Consider the following 19,388-nt stretch of genomic DNA (forward strand, 5'->3'; position numbering starts at 1 on the left):
TGATTTCAGCTCGCCAAAAGACAAGGTCTCTGTCAATTTTGCAGATTAGTTTCAAAATGCTTTTCGCAGGCCAAGTCGATTCCGCATTCGCTCTAAAACTAAGCATCAAAGGGGGAAAGGATAGCACGACCCCATCCATCTTTTTGACGCCCTTGATTTCGTCTGAGCACTGCATCTTCAATCGCCAGTAATATTTCTTACTTAAACAGTGCGATATCGCTTTTGATCCTAGAAAAGAATAAGGGATCGGGAAATCTTGGCAGTTGTACGCCGTCGTAAGTGCAATATTCATTTAAAGTAATGATATACTCACTTATACGGGGGCAGTCTGTCACGGCTTAGCGCCGTTCCCTCGAGAAAATCCGTCGCTCTGCCGGAAAAAAGGAGTAACTTCATAATGAAATAAACTTCATTGTATATGTATCCCCGTGCTGATTCGGGATCACGTGGGAACGGAGTTGCACCCATTTCCCGGCAGCGCTCAATGTTCGAGTCGCGTTTTGCCAATGTCAAGTTCACGAAAAATCTCAAGCGTCAAGATCATGAGCGCCCCCCCCCCCCCCCTCTTTTGCCTGGGATCATGATTTGTTCCCTTTTTCGATAAGATCAGAAATAAAAGCGTCAGGATTTGAAACATCGACCAATTTGGCGGAAATTTATGAAAGCTAACTGGGTCGCGTCTCCTCATTTCCTAAGTGAGGCGAGGCTCCTAAGTCGGAACACCAAATATCATATCGGACGAAATTAATTCCGAAAATTGATGAGGATAGGACCGGGAGCAGAGCGTGGCCACGAATGTGTCGGACGTGACTGGCAGCTGTCCAACGCCTGCTCCCTCTGAAATTTCGTGCATCAATTTTTACAGCACCTCTATACTTTGCTCGCTCTAAGTCCTGTTACTTCATACATAGTTCCCAAGCTTTTTTTCCTCTTATTTTTTGCTCGTGCTAAACCTCCCTCCGGGTAGAATATGACAAGAAATCTAAGTGTCCGGTGTGTTAGTTTCAGCACCTTTACGTGAAATTTGTATTACCTCGATTACTGAGAAATTGCTAGCCACTGGTTTTTCTTTTGATCACATCATAGAATCAAAGAAAATCTAAGACAGAAGTCGTATTGTCTCATTCTTGTCAAAAACTGAGCTGTCGGGGTCAATTTTGAAACATTATGACGGAGTTATGTTCCTCGTTAGAGAAACGACCAATTGTTATACAAATTGAATCTAGCATTCTAGTTCCATTTATGTGGGAATCCATCATCATTATGTAGGACCTGATATATTTTTTTTATCACGCCCTTTAATCGGAAGTAAAACTTTTTTTGTGACGTAAGAATTTCGTCTGTAGAAAACAATCATAAGCTAAGATTTACTAAAATTTTGGTATTCACAAGACGATCGCCCGCCCGCGACACTTTAAATGACGGATTCAAAAATGTTCGACATCGCTGCGCATGTGCCCAAAAAATTCTCATCAGGATTTAATTGACCCACTTTCAAATGAGGCGATAGTATGCGACCAATTAAAGCTCCTGAATATGAATTACTTCTGAATGAGTCGTAAAAATCTAACGATTTTAGGGAGCGTCCGGTTGATTCGGGCGAGCGCAAGGATGAGTCCATGAGTCACGGACACGATCGAGGTTTTTTTTCGATAGGGAGCAAGTTTTATGACCGCCGTCATAAATTGCCCCGATTCGCACAACCGTTGTACATTGACTGGCCCAGATTTTTACCGGTAGTTAATTCACCCTTGATTCAGGGCCCGCGGCACTCACGCTCAGTCCAGCGATGCACGAGCGGTTTATTAAATATTAATAGATCATTGAGATGTTTTTGGCCTGACGCCGTCGTCCCGATCATGTTATACAATGTTGTCTTTTGAAAACTTAAATATTTTAAAGACTTTTTTTCTGTTTATATTCAAAAATGGTACTGCTAATTTAAGTAATGCTGGTTTTTATATTTGTCATAGGAACGAAATGCACACTTTTTTAAAAGGAAACGGATGAGTTTTTCTCAACCCTTACTCTGGAAAAAATATTAAAGGAGTGGTTCTATCTAAGGCCTCTGAGACTTCTAAAACTTGTGTCATGACGTCACCAATGCTTTGACCGGTGGCATTGGACCAATAATGTGATAAGTTATCACTGATGTTTATACATGTTCACGTGACATGATCGGAAATGTGTTTCTCGTAGTGATTTATAATTAGTCGGCTATATTCCGTCAATTTGCGCCTACATTTTATTTGGCTTCGAGTTTTATGCTTCCGGTAGAAGTCGTTTTCTCATCAAACTATTTTCTTTGATATCAACGCTCAATACTAAATTTTTAACGTATTTTTTTAAATTGTGCGTACAATAAGAGTCTCGCCATTCGCTCCCGTTTCCCCTTCTTGACCTTCTTTTTTTCTTGTTCATAGTCTCCTACAGAAAACTCACCAATTGCACCTAAAATGCGACAACACCGATGTAGGAAAATTTTTTATTGCTTTCAATAAGCGCGATGTTCGTGCCAGCGTTCGACCGCCCGTCGCACTACCATGATCCGAAAAAACCGTACATGTGCGTATAATTCCCACCAAAGGTACGCGATTCTTACGCAGCAAAGCAGCGCAGGTGTGTACAATACCGGGGGAAAAAAGAAAAAGAAGAAAAATCTCAACTACCGGCGAGCAATCGATACATGGGAGTCGATTTTACGACCCTGATCGGAGTCTTTGCAAACACGCTGAGTAATGAGCTTAAGTACCTCTAAGTGCATGTCCACCGCTCATTACTGCACCCCACGCATAATTCCTACTCTGCTTTTGTCAAAGATACCTTCTTTGAAGTTAATGTCTCAACTACTTCCTCCACGGTCAAGATCATGGGACTCACCGAAGGCAGCGTTCCCGCGCAAGATCAAATGAATCCCTGCACGTCAGCATTTTTTAAATTTAGATCTTTATTAGCGCTATTTGCGGTGTTGCCGGTTGGATTGCATTTTGCTAAAAGAGACCAGGAGCATTCCAACACTGGTAAAAAAAAGGAGCTTGGATGAAGAGTCCAGACTCTTAAAAACATTGACAAGAGAAAATACTCTTGATTCAATCGGATTTTTCCTTGAATCGAAGAGCCAAGCCTCTTGATTTAAGCGGATTTCCACTTGAATCAAGAGTTTTTTTTCTTGTCAATGTTTTTAAGAGTCTGGACTCTAGATCCAAGCTACTTTTTTTAACAGTGAATGTCGCTAAGATTGTGCAACATTTTTTACCTTGCAAGTAATAAAAATTGTAAATCTAAACAAGTGTGAGGTCGATCTTGTGGATTTTCTACCGATGCGTTTGCTTCTCCCCTAATAGTCTCCATTTAGAAAATTATAGCCTCCCGTATAAAAACTTTCTTAATTTTCGAAAAATTACAACAAATTTGCTCCTGTTTACTGAGGTCAGTTAAAAATGAATCGAAGAGCACGACTTCGATTTAATTTGCAGTATTATATCACGGCAACTTAAATCACTGCTCTTGACTCACATGCGGTACAGTTTCAATGACCGCGATGCAGTTTCAGGAATTGACTTGGCCTTGATACGTATTCCGAAGAACGATTTTAGCCACCTCAGCGCTTTTTACTACATGCATTTGTCACAAATTTCATCCTGGCTTTTTTAGATCAATCATCGTAGCGTCACAATTTTGCACAACTTAAACGACCTAAAGCAGTATAGACTCGTCTGTTAAGCGCCTCGTAGGGGTTGGGTCGCGTATCGGTCAGGGGGTGTATCGACTGTATCGTAACCCTCTACTATTCTTAAGTGATAGAGAAGTCATGTAAAAGAGTAACATAATTTTCCAGCCCCAAAAGGATTCCTACCTTCCTGCTTGTTATGAAAAACGTAATAAAGCACGACTTATAAAGTTGAAGGAACTGTTTTTTGCACGGTTTTTAAAAATCAGTTGTGAGTAGAAGAACAAGTTTGCTTTGCAATTATTAGAAAAAACAGGTCCCTCTAATAGTGGTGCGCAAAAACAAAATTGTTTAAGTTTGAAGAAAAACGTCAACAACAACATCTAACGTCTTAATTAATTGGAAATTTTCGTATTAACACAGATCTATTTTTTTTTAAATCTTCTTAATCATCCTTGATCCGTTTCAATCGCTAAAGCTTGGCTTTTCAAACAAGCTGTGTCCCCGTTTGGAGCATCTGTATTCGGTACACTACCGTAACCCGACGATTTATACGTAATTTTCGCACGTGAACTCTATTGCCCCAAAGTGATAAATTGACTTTTTGACACACTCCCAGCGCCCATTAATCATGAAACATTTAAGCAAATCTTTTTTTGACTCGAATAATAATAATTAAAGAAATACTTTCTTCGGCAAGCCTCCAAAGCACCTCTACGAAAACAAGATGATGAACAGACGCGCCGCCGTGCAAGTTCAAGGGAGACGGAAAATTTTGCACATTGCCAAACCTCAGGAGGTGATTTAAAAAGTAGCTTGGACTGATATTTGATTTGACAAACTCCGAAGTAAGAATGAAACGCTTCTTTTAGCTCTGAATTAGAGACTTACGGGGTAAAATGGACCACATTTTGCTATAAAGGACTACTATGTCTGCCGTGTTTTAGTAACAACGCGTGTGCCATTAGTTTCTCAATGCAGATAGGTGCTTTTCTGAATGAGTCAGTAATAGTAGTTCCTCTTAGCAAATGTATAGTTCAACCTCAAAGATAATCTCTGCAGAATTCGCAGAATTGCACATGTGCCTCTTTGCCTCAGAAATTTAAGCAACTTTTAAACTTTAGTACGTCGTAACCTTCCGGCCAAAGTATCACAAAGTGCCATGCGACGTCCAAAAATTTCTGCCGCCATTCTATTGTTTTACAGAAGAATTGTTCAATGAAGCTGGCCGAAAATTTCACTGAATTTTCTTTGTGCTGCCGATATAATTCGATGAAATTTGCAAATAGATTCAACCAAAAATTTCTCTGTAAAAAGATAAAATTGCGGCAGAAATTTTGAAACGTCGCATGGCGCTTGTAATACTTTGGCCGGAAGGTGACAACGTGAGTTTGAGTGTATCTCACAATCAGTAAAAGTATGTTTCTTATTTTTAGATTATCTTCAATTTTGAATTAACATATAGTCACCTTGTTCTATGATTTTTTCGTCTTAATTGGCAACTTCATCTTTTGGAGACAGTTTAATTGCTGGGACCACCCGAGGAGATTCGCAGCAACACATTTCAGTCATCTCTCCGCGTTAATTATCACAGACATCGGACACTGTTTATCTTTTTCCGCGTTTGTAAAGATTGATGGTTTAGAAGTGCGACACCACAGCTGCTTTCCCCAGAATCCTCTTTGAATACCGCATCAAAACTCACTACTGTGCAACAAAGTGAGCTAGTCGGAAATAGTGCCTCACTCATAAACTCATCGCGTTTAGAATAATTAGGAAACTTGGCGATGAAGATACTGAGTGCTTAGTGATTTATGTGCGCTGAAATCCCTTGGAAACTGAAATTTTAGAACCACTTATAAACTTGACTCAAAATCTCAGGAATAACTTATTTTTACATTTTTTGAACTTTTACCGACGTAGTGATGTTCAGAAAAAGCTTCTTGCGAAACAGAATATCTCATTAATTACATACACAATAGAGTTCCACTGATCTCATATATGCCGTAAGATCACACACTTTTCTTTTAAATCAGTGGATAGAAATTTTTCATACAATTCCCTAAAAATTTCAAAAGAAATCCGCGCAAACGTGCTTTTGCCAAAAATTAAATTGCTCCGTCAAATTTGGCAATAGCTGATATGACTTGGTTCCTTTTTATTAGACGCGGTCCAAGTGTATCTTTAATTCAAGCATCTTTTCTTTTGATCAAATAACATTTCTCTCATTGATCCAAGGAAGAATCTTCTCGGCGGCAAATTCAAGAATTTTTCCGATTGAATCGAGTTCATTTTTGCAGGCGTGCCGGAAAGATTGTTACAGCTTCATGCCGAAAGTTCAACGCTTCACCGACGCAACAGGGAACGATGCGCGGGGATTTTTACGAGGTAGCCAAAGAGGTCAAAGACTCGGGACGACATGTAAGTCACCCACTCGGTAAAACATGGACGGAGTCGCCGATCATACGCCCGCACCTTGCCAATCCGAGTCAACCTTTCCTGTAATGATCAATAAAATATAAAATATGATCGTCTGAAGGCCAAAATAGAGATCCCTCATTTTCATGCTGCAAACCGTGACCACCAGGCCTCCAGCGTTCATCTGCGCATGCGTGGCGCCTATAGTCTTGCAAGTTCGTTTATCCACCACGTCGCGTCGCGTCAACCACCACGATTTGTACTGCCGTGCTAAGGAAAACGCCTTATGAGCCTTTTGGCGTTGCCAAATTTCCTTTGATAAATAATGAATTTTCGGGAATATTTATGAATATTTTTCTTCCGAATTCTCAGAGAATTTTGTTCGTAAATTGATCCAAATGGTGTGAAAATTTCTGGGAAAAATAATGATAACTTTCTTTAAAAATAAAAATTTTATCGGAGGAAATTCGGCAACTCGCGAATGTTCATACGGCATTTTTCCCCAGCATGGCAGTGTACCTCGTAGATTTTTTTCTATTTTGACCGCATACGAATACCTAACCCCGAGCAAAAGTCGACGCCCATGTTTACTGCTCTTGCGTGATTTACGTCCGACGGAAAATCCTGCGTGATTTATGCCATCGAAAACGCGAGCTTCGCGGAAATCCTCGTCCATTTCAGGATCGGGAGGGGTTGGTGCAAGTTTGAAGAGGAGAGCGATTTTTCAATTGTAATGTCTCGGATCCCACTCTGAAATATCGAAGGAGACCTGAATGCATATCAGGGACCTGGCATTTGCGCAAGGTTAACATTTTGGAAAGGCTGAATTAAAATTATAAGATGAAATATTACACATTTGCATTTGCACACGCACGATCGTACATCCATAATTCATTTATACCCAAAAAAACATAGGCAATCAATCATCATTGCAATTTTTTGACAAAAATTAGCAGGTTGTAACGATGAAAAAATTCCTATCCTCATCCGTGAACTAGAATCGAAATTGGATTGCATTTTGCAAAAAGGAACCACTAGCATTAGAATGATGCTCAGATTGTGCAACTTCATCTTTCGCAATATAATTGCGGAAATCGTGAATAACTATGAAATTCAGATGATAATTTTTGTCTTAAATTTACAGTTTTTAGCGAGTAAAATAGAAACTATTATGGATAATCGGGTTTTTCCTCCAAGACAAAAGAAGTTGCACAATCTTAGCAACATTGCAATGCTAGTGGTTCCTTTTTGCAAAATGCAATCCAATTAATATTGACTTCAGCGTAAATTCCAGAGGCGAGGCGTGAATGATCGATTATCGATTATCGATATTTTACTCATTTGAAGCTGTGGTAAAGAATCGATTATTAAGGTATTCGTTGCGAACACCCTGTTTATCGATCCTTTTCCATTAGTTTAAATGGCGGATCGATCGATAAATTGCAGAGCACGCCGCGTTTCTGATAGCGAGCTACGACACAAAGCAAGACAATTTCGGATGGCTTATTATAAAGGCATCACTTGTCCGTCTGATTTCCCGCCTTTTTTTCCCGCGCAAGCTGAATGAGCTATCAACGAATTAAAAAGGTATGAAGGAAGATTCCCTCGTAATGGGGAATGTAGTCGGTGATGGAGAGAGACGATATTCTGGGGAATGTGACTCCGACTTGAATGGCGAGAGGCGCGACTATTGGGCATTGCGGCAGACCGGCACCCATACGCCCATGCCTCCTTTTGATCTTCGGGGGAAAGTGACCAATTAAAAAATCGTCTAGACGCAACACTTCGACTGCGGAGACTTTTCCCAGCAGCGTTGTAGATCACAACGTAAAAGTCGCTCGATTCGCAGTGCTATAAAAACTATTCTTCGGACGCGACAACGTCGTCCCCTATTGAAAGACTAGCTCGGGTGATGTTTATCTGTTTTTTACCGGTTTTTGTGTTTCGGCCTTTCGGGAAACTGATGTGTGGTCGATTTTCCTTGAACTGCTCCGTGCCCTCTTGGATTCGGCGCTGACCTCAAATTCGGAGGGACAAATGTTTTTTCAAGGGATGATTTGGGTCATTCTGCGGGCCGTCACCACTCTATTGTCTTATGTCATCTGGCGCTCTGATTAAAACTCCCGAAACACTCGAGTCCGCTTCGGTTGTTCTTTTGTCTTCGGCTGGCGTGAGGTTAACAATGGCTCCCATTGACATTTGGTCCCTGATCTTCTTCATTTCCGACGGACACAGAAGTCATTTCGTCAGCCTGATCTACGTACAGGGTGTTTCAGGAGTCTCTGATCTGCTTCATTTTCAATAGGCATAGACGTCATTTTTGTCAGCCTGAACACTGCACACAGGGTGTTTCACGGTATATGCCGATTTTATAAGATTTTATTATTGTGTATGACCATTATAATATGGATCGCTTTTAGCGAAAAGGAACCAGCGCTATAACAGTGTTTTCAAAATCGTGCTACTTTATCTTTTCTTTTAAAGATACGCCATATATGTACAATACTCAAATTTACACAATTCTTTTCCTCCAATTTTTAACAATTTTTTTGGTGGTTAACAAAAACTATTTGCTATTCTCGGAGATTTTTTAGATAATTATGAAGAAACAACATTTTTACAGCACTGTCATCGTGCTGGTTCATTTTTGCTAAATGCAATTCATAGGATCGGATTAAGTCGACCCCCGCAACTTTCTTGAGGTCAGGTTTTTTTTTCGCAAGGTTTAGGTCTAATTAGGACAAAATCCCCGAGTTTCCCGAAAAGAGGGCACAAAACCCTTTTTTTGACACGGTCTTTGTTATTTAAATAATACAAACTGTGAGCTGTCCGCCCCTACCCATTGGAAAAAAATGTCATACAGAAGATAAATTTCTCAATTCCGTCTTGAGGAATTGCTCTCTCAGGTTCTGCACCGGCATTTCTCTTCGGAACACCCTGTGTGTATCATCTCATAAGCTGTGAGAAAATGTCAAAATAGGAATCACCTCCATGGTTGATTGGTTAAATGGTTAAGTCCCTGGGGTAAGCTGACAGCAAACCGGTTTTCGGCAACACGCAAGGGGTAAAAAAGGCGCCGATACGAGGCGCGAACCACCAGACAATCAAACAAAAATGAAATATCAGCTCTGATACGATTACTATTTACAACATACTTTAAATCTCGTAATTCTCACCGCGCTAAGATTGACTTATTGATAACAGAACCCCTAAATGGAAGGGTGTCATGGTTGAGTGTGGGTTGCCAATTAGGCTGAGGTAGGCTGCCGTGCTAAGGAAGAACAACTTATGAAGCTTCAGACGTTGCCATATTTCTTTCAACGAAAAACGAATTTACTGGGGAAACTTTGAATATTTTTCTTCGAAGTCGTCAGACAATTTTGTTTGCAATTTGATTTAAATTTTCTGAAAATTTCAATAAAAAAGTATTCATAGCTTTCCTCAAAAATTCATGTTCTATCCGGGGAAACAAATTTACTTTTCTTCAAACTTTTCAGACAATTTTATTTGGAATTTGATTTAAATTTGCTGAAAATTTCAATAAAAAAGTATCCATAACTTTCCTAAAAAATGCATGTTCTATCATGGGAAATTTGGCAACTCTCGAATGTTCATACGGCGTTCTTCCTTAGCACACCAGTGTACCACGGATCTTAAAATTATCTGTCATCAGTGGCAACAAAGCGCTCGAGTACGATCATGTACTACACTCTACACGAATCTCTTAGGCATGCTCGGCTGCCGGTTTTTAGATCGATTAAGTCGATGCTCTGAAAATTTAGTCAGTGCATCTTGTCGAAAGTGATATTAAATGCGGCAATGTGACGGCTTTTCCCGACTAATGAACAGGACTAACATGACTCCGGTTACGGGGGGCAGTTCTCAAAAACAGATGATCAATATTGGTTCATCGTGTATCTCAGCTCGCACAGATCTCACAACTGGTTTAGATATCCGACAGGAAGCGGCGCCGAAAAGGGGTTTCAGTTCAATTTACATCTTCCGCCCTTAACCTTATTTTTAATCCATCCTCTGATTGATCTATGTACAGGCAAGCTCAAGAAATGCACTCGCTCACAGCAGAACTCGTCGTTGCCCGCACGAAGGAACTTAACTCCATTCCAAGGTTGCAAAATTGACGCAAACAATTCAAAATGTTTACAAGAATATAGCTGTAAAATCTTCACCCCAAACTTTTCTGATTTTTGCATGTGATCCGAAGAAAAATCAGTAAAAATTTCAGTCAGAAACTTCCAAAATTATCCTAATAAATGTGCGATTTGCAGAGGGAAATTTGACAACATTGGAATGTAGTTACGTTCTTTCGTGAGAGAATCGGCGAACTGGTGGTGGAATGGTGTATTTTTCATCGGCTACGCTGCTAGCATTGCTTCATGGGCTAGACAATGACCGGAACGCCTTCAATTTTCAGTGTGCAACACGGATGTCCATAGAGTACGAATATTTGCATCAAGGCGCTATTATCGATACCACCGTCTTAGGTTCGAGTATTATCAATACCGAAGCGCTAATGGAAAACGTTACATGATTACGCGAGCGTTGTCGAATTTCCTCCGATTAAATACAAATTTTCCGGAAAACTTATGAGTCAGGGTGTCTACAAGTCCGGAAATTCTGGAAAGTTCCAAAATAGTACTATTTTTTAAGGATGGCCCGGAAGTACTGAAAAAGTGCGTAAATTCCGCAAGAAGGTCCGGAATTTGTTTAATTTTTGTAATTTTTGTCGCAATTTGAACGAGAGATTAACATTTTTGAAATTTTTCGAATTTCGTCAATTGGAGGTACTGAAAAAGTACTGAATTTTCTCGGTGGAGGAGGTACTGAATTTCTTGAGAATGTACTGAAAAAGTACTGTAAAAGTACTGATTTTTAGCCAGCCTGGTTTAGTACCCTGTTAGTTCTTTTTTTGTTTTCCCAAAACGAGCTTTGAAATTAAGTTTCGTTGGTACTGTACAGTTCACATAAGAATGTTTAGAGGTAATTGGTATGAAAAATTTGGAATATTCGTAAAGTCATTAAAATTGAGTCACTAGTTTCTAACTTTCATTTTTTATTTTCAGGTGAGGCATTGCTGGTTTTTTGAGGAATTCATCAAGTGTGAGTTACTTATTTTATTATTATTTTACCATAAACTTTGCCGATCTGAACTACTCTAATCTGAACTGAATGCATAATCCACACGAAAATGAAAAAATGATGGTGGACACATGATGCCTACAATACGCACAGCTCCTATAATATATTGATGGCCCAAGTGGGTATAACCACGTATCTTTATTGCGATTTTTCAAAATCTTCGCACCTATATTAATTTTTCGAAGAGAAATAAGCCAACCTCGAAGTTTCAGCGGGATTAAATCGATTGGTCTCCGAAGAATTCATCTCGGAAATTTCTCATTTTTTTCTGCGCTTCATATTGCGGATCTGTCTTATGCACTGCCGTTGGTTTGGCAACGTGGTATAGACGGGGGCGTGGACGGACTATAGGAGTCTTTGTCGGGTAAGTTATAGTTAAAGGAGGAATGACAAATCGGATCGAAGTGCGAAGTGCAAATTGCTCGCACCATGGGTACAGCAGCTTGCTTGCTGAAGCCTTCTCGCTCGCAGCGCTGCGGCTCGCGGCGACAGCGGCTAGCCGCGGTGGTGCAGCCCCCATCACACCTCTGCACATAAATTAGCCCATTGACAAGTGAACACATTATCCACTTCGACTTCACTGCATTATTAGCCGTGGCTGTTTCCTCGCGCATTCATTCTGAGCCTCCTCGGTAGAGGGATATCTCCGTGCTCGGTGGACCATCTCTCGAAGCATCATTGATGAAACGCAACAGGATACAACCGCAACGCGCCGCCGCATGGGTCGCTTCTTTTGAGGGGGGAAGGCGCCAAATTACTCGCTGAGAACTTCCGTCATTACAAGAGGAAATCAACAGAAAAGATGCCGGAAAGCTCTAATACATCGTATTCGATCCATTAAACGGTGAGATTGTATCGATATCGCTTGGTTCAACATGCAAACATAGCTTCCAAAGTCAATTGAGTAATTCGAGAGAACGGAGTTTTTCTGATAGATTTTTTATACTATTTTTCTTCATGTTCAGTAACATTTTTAGGAATTTTCTCATTTTCAGCTGGTCCAACTGCACCACTATCGAATACAATGCATACGTTTCAATTAGAGAAGCGCTCATCTGTTGCCTACGTAGGCGCGTTTTTAAATTCCCCAAGAAAGATGTCCCGTTGGGGTGAAAGAACTCGCTCAGAAAAATTTCAACTATCAATTTTGAGCAGACCGTTAAAAAAATAAATTATAGAAAAACGATTATCGTCATCCGAGCTTTGACATCAGAAGCATTCAACGAAGGAATCACAGATTTATCTATTCTGAGTATGCGAGACCCCTCTCCCGCCGTCTTGTAATTGAGCTGGTGCGCAATTTGAGCGCATCGCCCATAGTATGCTAGAATTCAAGAGGCAGGTTGAAATCAAAAAGTACTACCTATCGACTAAGCACTCAAAAGGAACCAGACCTTTTGGAAAATTATCGGGAGCAACAAACGACAAAAAATTGTATGGATTCGATAGAGGATAAACTCAACATTGCAAAAGATACTCAATGGTTTTACAGTACATTTTTGCAAGTCTTGATGACTCTTCATGGTTTTCTTTAAAAATATTGGATGTCTATCACAATACCTATAACTGCGCGCTGCGCTTAAGTGCTGTGACAACTAACCCATCGTAACGCACTATAACACTGGCTCGTAACATGTCTTCCAGCTGCGGTACATTATACGTGAACACTCTTAGTAGAGGTTATGGATTAGAACTGTAAAGAGAGATAGAGGTAAATAGAGTGAAAGGGAGAGTATAAAAGAGAAAGGAAAAAATCGAAGACTCTTAAATCCAGAAGGCTAGAGTGTGGACGAAGGTATCGATTGAGACCTCCCCCCCCCCCCCTCAAAAAAAAAATATATATTTTATGAAAATACACTAGAAAGTATTAATACGCAAAAAGGGAGGCTAGACCGCAGACGAAGGGATGGATCAAATCCAGACAGTGCATAGAGGACGGAGGTTTACTGCATGTCTCCTCCTTTCTTTCAAGTCTGGCGGGCCGTAATTGATTCTTTACGGCCGCCTATGCGTCAGCGACGTATAATTGAACTCCGCTAATTATTCCTTCCGTCCACGCTAGACAAATGAATCGACAGACCTAACCTATAATTATGCAGCCCCGAGAGTCATCGGATCGTGATGGATTTCTCGCGGGTCTTGCATATGGTAGGATGCGTTCGCGTTCGGCTTTTCTACTGCACGGCGTGTGGTAGGTAAGGTAAAAGGTGTCGAACTTATGGCTCGGGTAACGCCTTTACTGTGTGAATGCTTTCTGCGAAAACGGCCTTCGTGTGAGTGTAGGGCGGTCTCGATTTAATACGTGGAAAAAGTAGGGGTTTACCGATTCAGCAGGGAGCAAAGTCAATCGTTCGACACAAGGAGTCAAGGACGTATTTATGCTAAAAGGAACTATGCAGTGGCGTGGCGTGCTTTGCGATATATCGATTGTTCTGCCATTTAAATTCATGGTAAAGAATCGATTATTTAGGTGTTCGCTGCGAAAACCCTGAGTATCGATCCTTTTCCATAGGTTTAAATGGCATGACAATCGATATATCGCAAAGCACGCCACGCCACTGGAACTATGTGCATAGGGTTTGCGTGCGACATGGTTCCTTTTGGTATAAATACGTTCAAAAAATAGTATACGATTGGTAATTTTGTCGTTTTCCAGAGTAAGAAACGTAACTCCATTCCATGGTTGCGAAATCGACTCAAATAATCCGATTTTTTTACAAGGATATACCTGTGCAATTCTTGTCCAAAAGCCTGAATTTTGCATGAGATTAGATGAAAAATCAGTGATATTTTCAGTTCGAGTTGACCAAGAATTTACAATTAAAACTGCAATGTGCATGTGCTATGGGATATTTGGGAAGGTTAAAATTTAATTACGTTTTCTCATGGGGGAAATGACGATTTTATTCCTCTTTTCAATCTTTTAATGGTCGTCAGAAAGTTGTTGCTTTCTCTTCTTACCTAACATTTCCTGAGATTGTTTCGAAACTCCATGAAATTATTTTATCATTTACATCATCGTCAAGATCATTAATATGATTCATTACCCTCATCGTCTTACACTTAGTGATAATTTCATTTTTTCCCATCCTCAATTTTTTTGGATGACAAAATTATTGCTTGGGATCATTTCGGTTTTGGCCAGTTTTGTCCTCTGTGTGTGCTTTCGCTTTAAGAAAGACCGAGAAAGTTTATTCGTGATCAGTTTTTAAAATGGTAAAAAAGGAGTAGTATTTATCAAAATTTCATTTGCTAAAGAATTGCGTTTCTTAACACATAAAATGACAATAATTCTCATTTGCACATGGATTCTCATCGAGAGAATAAAATATTTAATGTATCTTGCAAATTCTCCTGATGCACAATAATTATTTATGTATACTTTGATTTTTAACTATCTTTTTGTTCAGGTAAAGTTGTTACATTGGTACTAAAGGTAAAGGCGTTACAACAGTACAATTGTTAATTTTTGAAAATTTCAATAATAAAATCCTATAGGCTGATTACATCTCAGTAAATAAAACAAAACCAGCATTATCCAACGCGTGTGAGAACAGAAACAATTCCAGCAGAATGAAAAAATGTTTGAGTCATCTATGATCACAAATAGTGAAGGAGAGAAATATTTTTTTATTCATACATTAAGATTACAGAAGGTTGCGTTAGCAATGTTTCACGAAATCTCGAGTAGCTATAGGATATTTATGTACTCGAATATTTCAAACCTATCCCTTGATCGCAAAATTGCACTGAATTAGATCTTTTGTTTGGCTCAAGATGATCATAATGGATATTGTATTAGCGCGTGAGTCAAATAAATTAAATAGTGACAGGTACATTGTACATCTGTTGCTATGAAGGTATGTGCTCTGGGTGGTATCAATTGTACTAATAAATTACCGTCATGTTATCGAGTTACCAATCGGTAGTACTAACGTCACACAATATCAACTTCTTGTTTCATTAATGTGATTGGTCGGACGTGAGTTGATTCCGTATGAGCATCGCCGTCTGAAAGACGAACAATCAATAAATTGATGTCCATAGGAAAAATCACGTATCTACTTCCCGACACTGCAACATTTCTGATTTTATCGCGGTTTTTTGTAGGAGTGGTAGAGGACTAAACTCATCGAAGTCGAACTGAATATCGATTGCTAAAGTTGTGTAATACGTTATTGCGATTGTGACGTTGTTAATCTGCGCCGCTCACGTTTCATATCTTTAATAGATATCCACGCAACATTTTCTCTCGAGATTTTCCATGAGTTTTCTTGGATCATTTCAAAACTTTTCTAGACAATCATGAGGAGATGTTTCGGATGGTTTTCTTGAAAAAAGAGGAAACAGGATTGAGCATTTTTTTAATGTTGCAATGGAGATACGCATTTTCCGACTTCAGCTATCAATGTATCAGAAAATATAAATGCACATACAGTAGCCAGAAACACATTACGGTAACCATGGCTTTTATTAACTACTGAGAGAGATTGAAAATAAAATAAAATAAAGTTAATAAAAATAACCAAATTGTTGGTTGTATCGATTATTTTTTAAAAGTTTTTAAAAAAATATGGAAACGTTTTAAAGTTAAAAACAACTTGTTAAATGAACAAGGCTCGAAAATGCTCCTTTGACTGGCATAAAACTCTTCTCTAAAGTGCTCTGTGGTGTGAAATGATTTGAAGTGTATTATGCAATGAGCAACTACAATTTCTAACTCGTGCATAAAATCACCATCATATAGCTACCATATACCGAGCTCACCAATCACCGAGAAAAAAAAACACAGTTATTCTACCGTTACAACTGTAGTGATGTCACACGGGATTCCACGGTAGTAGAACCGTGGATTTTGATTCTTGTAACGATGAGCACAGTGATATGACCGTGTTCACCGTAATATTACTGTGAGCACAGACATACTATTATGAGCATAATTATGCTACTGTGCTCATCAATAATATTACCAAAATCCACGGTTCCACCTCCAAGGAATCCCGTGTGACAGTATTACCGTGGTAACCGTCGAATAACCGTGTTTTTTTTTTCTCCGTATGTGAATAGGGAAACTAATGGCACACATGCCGTTTCCAAAACGAGCCAGAAATTTTAGTTCCTAATTGCATAACTTAGTCCATTTGGCAATAACAGTTTCTGATAGAAACAACTTGAGTGGTAACCTCCAATTGTCAAAATGCACTTGTACTACCCCCTCTCACCCCAAAATCATCGAAATGTCTCAAAATGTTTGAGGTCTAGGGAGGAATTGTGGCGATGAGGTGGCAACAACACTGTCAGGCGTCAAGCGTTTGTCTTCCTATCCGAGCGTTCAAGTCTCCCAAGACGCCGCGCGCCGCGCCGCGCACATCAGACGAGTGGATGACTTATTTACTGCGTATTGACTCGTCTATAAAAATTACTCTCACTTCTTTTGCGAGTCCGATTCCCTTTCCTTGATTGCTTTACCGTGACCGTGACAGGTTCAGAGAAACTTCAGAGAAAAACGAGTGACGAAAGATCATTCAAAGACCGACCCAGATTCAAAAAACCTGAAAATATTGTGTAATGGGGTCTCGCCGCAGTCATCATTGACGCCTCTTGAAAGTTGGCAACACTGTTTTTTCCATTTTAATGAATTACATTTTGCAATAAGGAACCATTATTTCTGGCTCATTTTAAAAACAACTTTTATGCCTTGGTTTCCTTAAGCAGACAGGTGCTTTTATGGAAGATCCAGAGATCGTGGTGTTCCTTATTGCAAAATGCAGTCAAAATGTCTATGAAACAATCAATTGGATTACATTTTGCAATAAGGAACCACTATTTCTGGCGCATTCTAGAAACAACATATATGCCATTGGTTTCCCTGAGCAGACAGGTGGTTTTATGGAAGATCCAGAGATTGTGGCTCCTTATTGCAAAATGCAGTTCACTTCTTGCAATTCGAAAGATAAATCTGCACAACCGTTTTTTCAAACTGAAACCGTTTTCCCGTTTCATGTAAAAAACTAAATTACCCAATTTTTGGCAATAGCTGATGAGGCTTGGTTCCTTTCTGCTAGACGCCGTCCATATATACTGCTTGATATGGCAGGTACTTACATGGTCCATAGGCCAAATGTCTTGAATGATAGCATTCCCGCACAGAATCTCCCTTGAAATTTATCGACTTCCTTGTAGCATCCCTATAAAATTAGGAAATGTAAGAGAGTCATTTACCGTTAAAACACAGCTTATTAGTTGAGTTAATGAACCATTACTCATAAAACGAATTACCTACTCCAATAAGTGCAACGATAGAATTGACACTCAACTATTCTACCACACAAATTTTTATCCAAGGATCTGCAAAAGTTTCCCACGAACCTGCACTCTGATCACGATCAATCAATTTAGTTTAGTATGATATTGCGAAGATACGCAGGCTAGTTTTCTCTTCATTAATCACTAATTCTGCTTCATAATACAGCTGATTTGCATGCACTAGACTTCATATTTCGTAGTTTCCCTCACGAAAGAACGTAACTTCATTTCAGTGTTGCCGAATTCTTCCTTGCAAATTACTCATTAATCAAGAGAATCGTGGGCATTTTTAACTAAAATTTTACTGAGTTTTTCTCATACTCCATGCAAAAATGACAAAAATTTTGGATCAAAATTGCACAGGTTCCTTTTTTTTAAATAAGTTAATTGTTCTAGTCAATTTGACAACCTTGGAATTGAGTTACGTTCCTTCTTCCGGGAGACGACGACCTTTTCTCTTCTCTCTGCTCTTCTTTTTCTATTCCACTTTATTCATCTCGAGGTTTTATTTCGCAACTGAATCAAGATTCTCAGGCTATGGGGGTGGAGAAACGAATATGCATGCATATTCCTCTGAGAGGAAACAAGTATGGCCCGCATAGGTGCGCATAAATAATGAACTACAGCCAATTTTTAGAGTCTTGATCTTAATCAATCATAAATCGACTTGTCCCCCAGCCCTAATAAATGAACGATCAGTTTGGACTTTTGCCCTATTATACAATAGCGGAAGATCAGTAACTCGTGCTTTATAACATGTGGCTCAGTAATTGCGCCCTGCTCCTTCAACAACTCAATCTTGTTTCAGCTGTAGCTCAGCTCATAAGTATACATGAAAGAGGAAAGACACGTGTTTAGAATATGTATACCTACTTACCATGGATGGGCTGTCAAAAAAATTAAGCTCATTTCAGACTATGCTGTGATGTCAAGTTTATTCCGATATTGAATATTAATTTTTCGTATGAAACAGTCACGCTGATACTCAATCTCACTGTGAATATGGACCCAGAAGTTTTGCTCCTTGTCCTTTTTGATTTACACATTTTTTTTTCTTAACGAGTGTTTTTTCTGACAATCACTGCAACTGCAAACAGGCAAAGATAAGGTAATTCATCGGATTTACGGTAAAATGACAATGCTGCACTCTCACCTATCACACCGCAATCCCCAACCCTAATTGAGTGAGAGCAGTCTTTCATTACCGTACCGCAGGGCTCAATATAATACGGTATCAATATGCTGCGCCGCACTGTGGACTAGTGTGGACGCAACATCAGCCGTTGAGCGACTAAAATTCATACTACAAGGGTCTGCTTCTACCTGACATCTGATACTTTTTACATCTGATTTTACCTTGGAAAGGTATTACTATCACGGCCTAACAAATAATTTTACCAGACATTAAAGGCACACTCCAAGAGGTATTTTCTAGTTTTCATTGTAATAAACTTCCAGTAAAGTTTTTACAGATTTTGTTTACATATAAAAAAAAATGTAAAAGTTACACAATTTAAGCAAGAAGCTTAAGACATTGTTTAACTTACAGTTTCAGGATTGAAAATACTCAATTCGAAGTTGTGAAGAGACGTCTTTTTTGAATGAGGCCCCTTTCATGAGAAATTGATACCTTTCTGTCGTCAAATGGACTAATTTTGACCACCGTGCCACGGCGAGGTTACACACCAGGTTGCCTTTCGCCGAGCTTATTAAGCTTGTCGCCCACAGAAATTGCTCACTATAAGTCTCATAGGACTGAGTTACATCTAAATTTCCTGCATGCAGTCACCCTTACTTAGGTCACTACTAAGCCGTACTCGTGATGTCGTAATATACT

The 19,388-nt window shown here is 39.5% G+C and overlaps 1 protein-coding gene across 2 annotated transcripts in view; it reads left to right on the forward strand.

The window, feature by feature from the left end:
• LOC109036617 (uncharacterized) overlaps positions 1-19,388 on the forward strand; it is a 168,912-nt gene that overhangs the window by 64,875 nt on the left and 84,649 nt on the right. The window contains exon 2 of one of the 2 annotated variants that reach the window (XM_019050958.2): positions 11,170-11,206. The exons of the other annotated variant lie outside the window; for it this stretch is intronic. The gene's annotated coding sequence lies outside the window, so the exon portion shown is untranslated. The remainder of the gene's footprint in view (positions 1-11,169; positions 11,207-19,388) is intronic. 2 annotated transcript variants of the gene reach the window in all.

Source organism: Bemisia tabaci, chromosome 5 (genome assembly GCF_918797505.1).
Source record: "Bemisia tabaci chromosome 5, PGI_BMITA_v3".
NCBI classification, from domain to species: Eukaryota; Metazoa; Arthropoda; class Insecta; order Hemiptera; family Aleyrodidae; genus Bemisia; species Bemisia tabaci.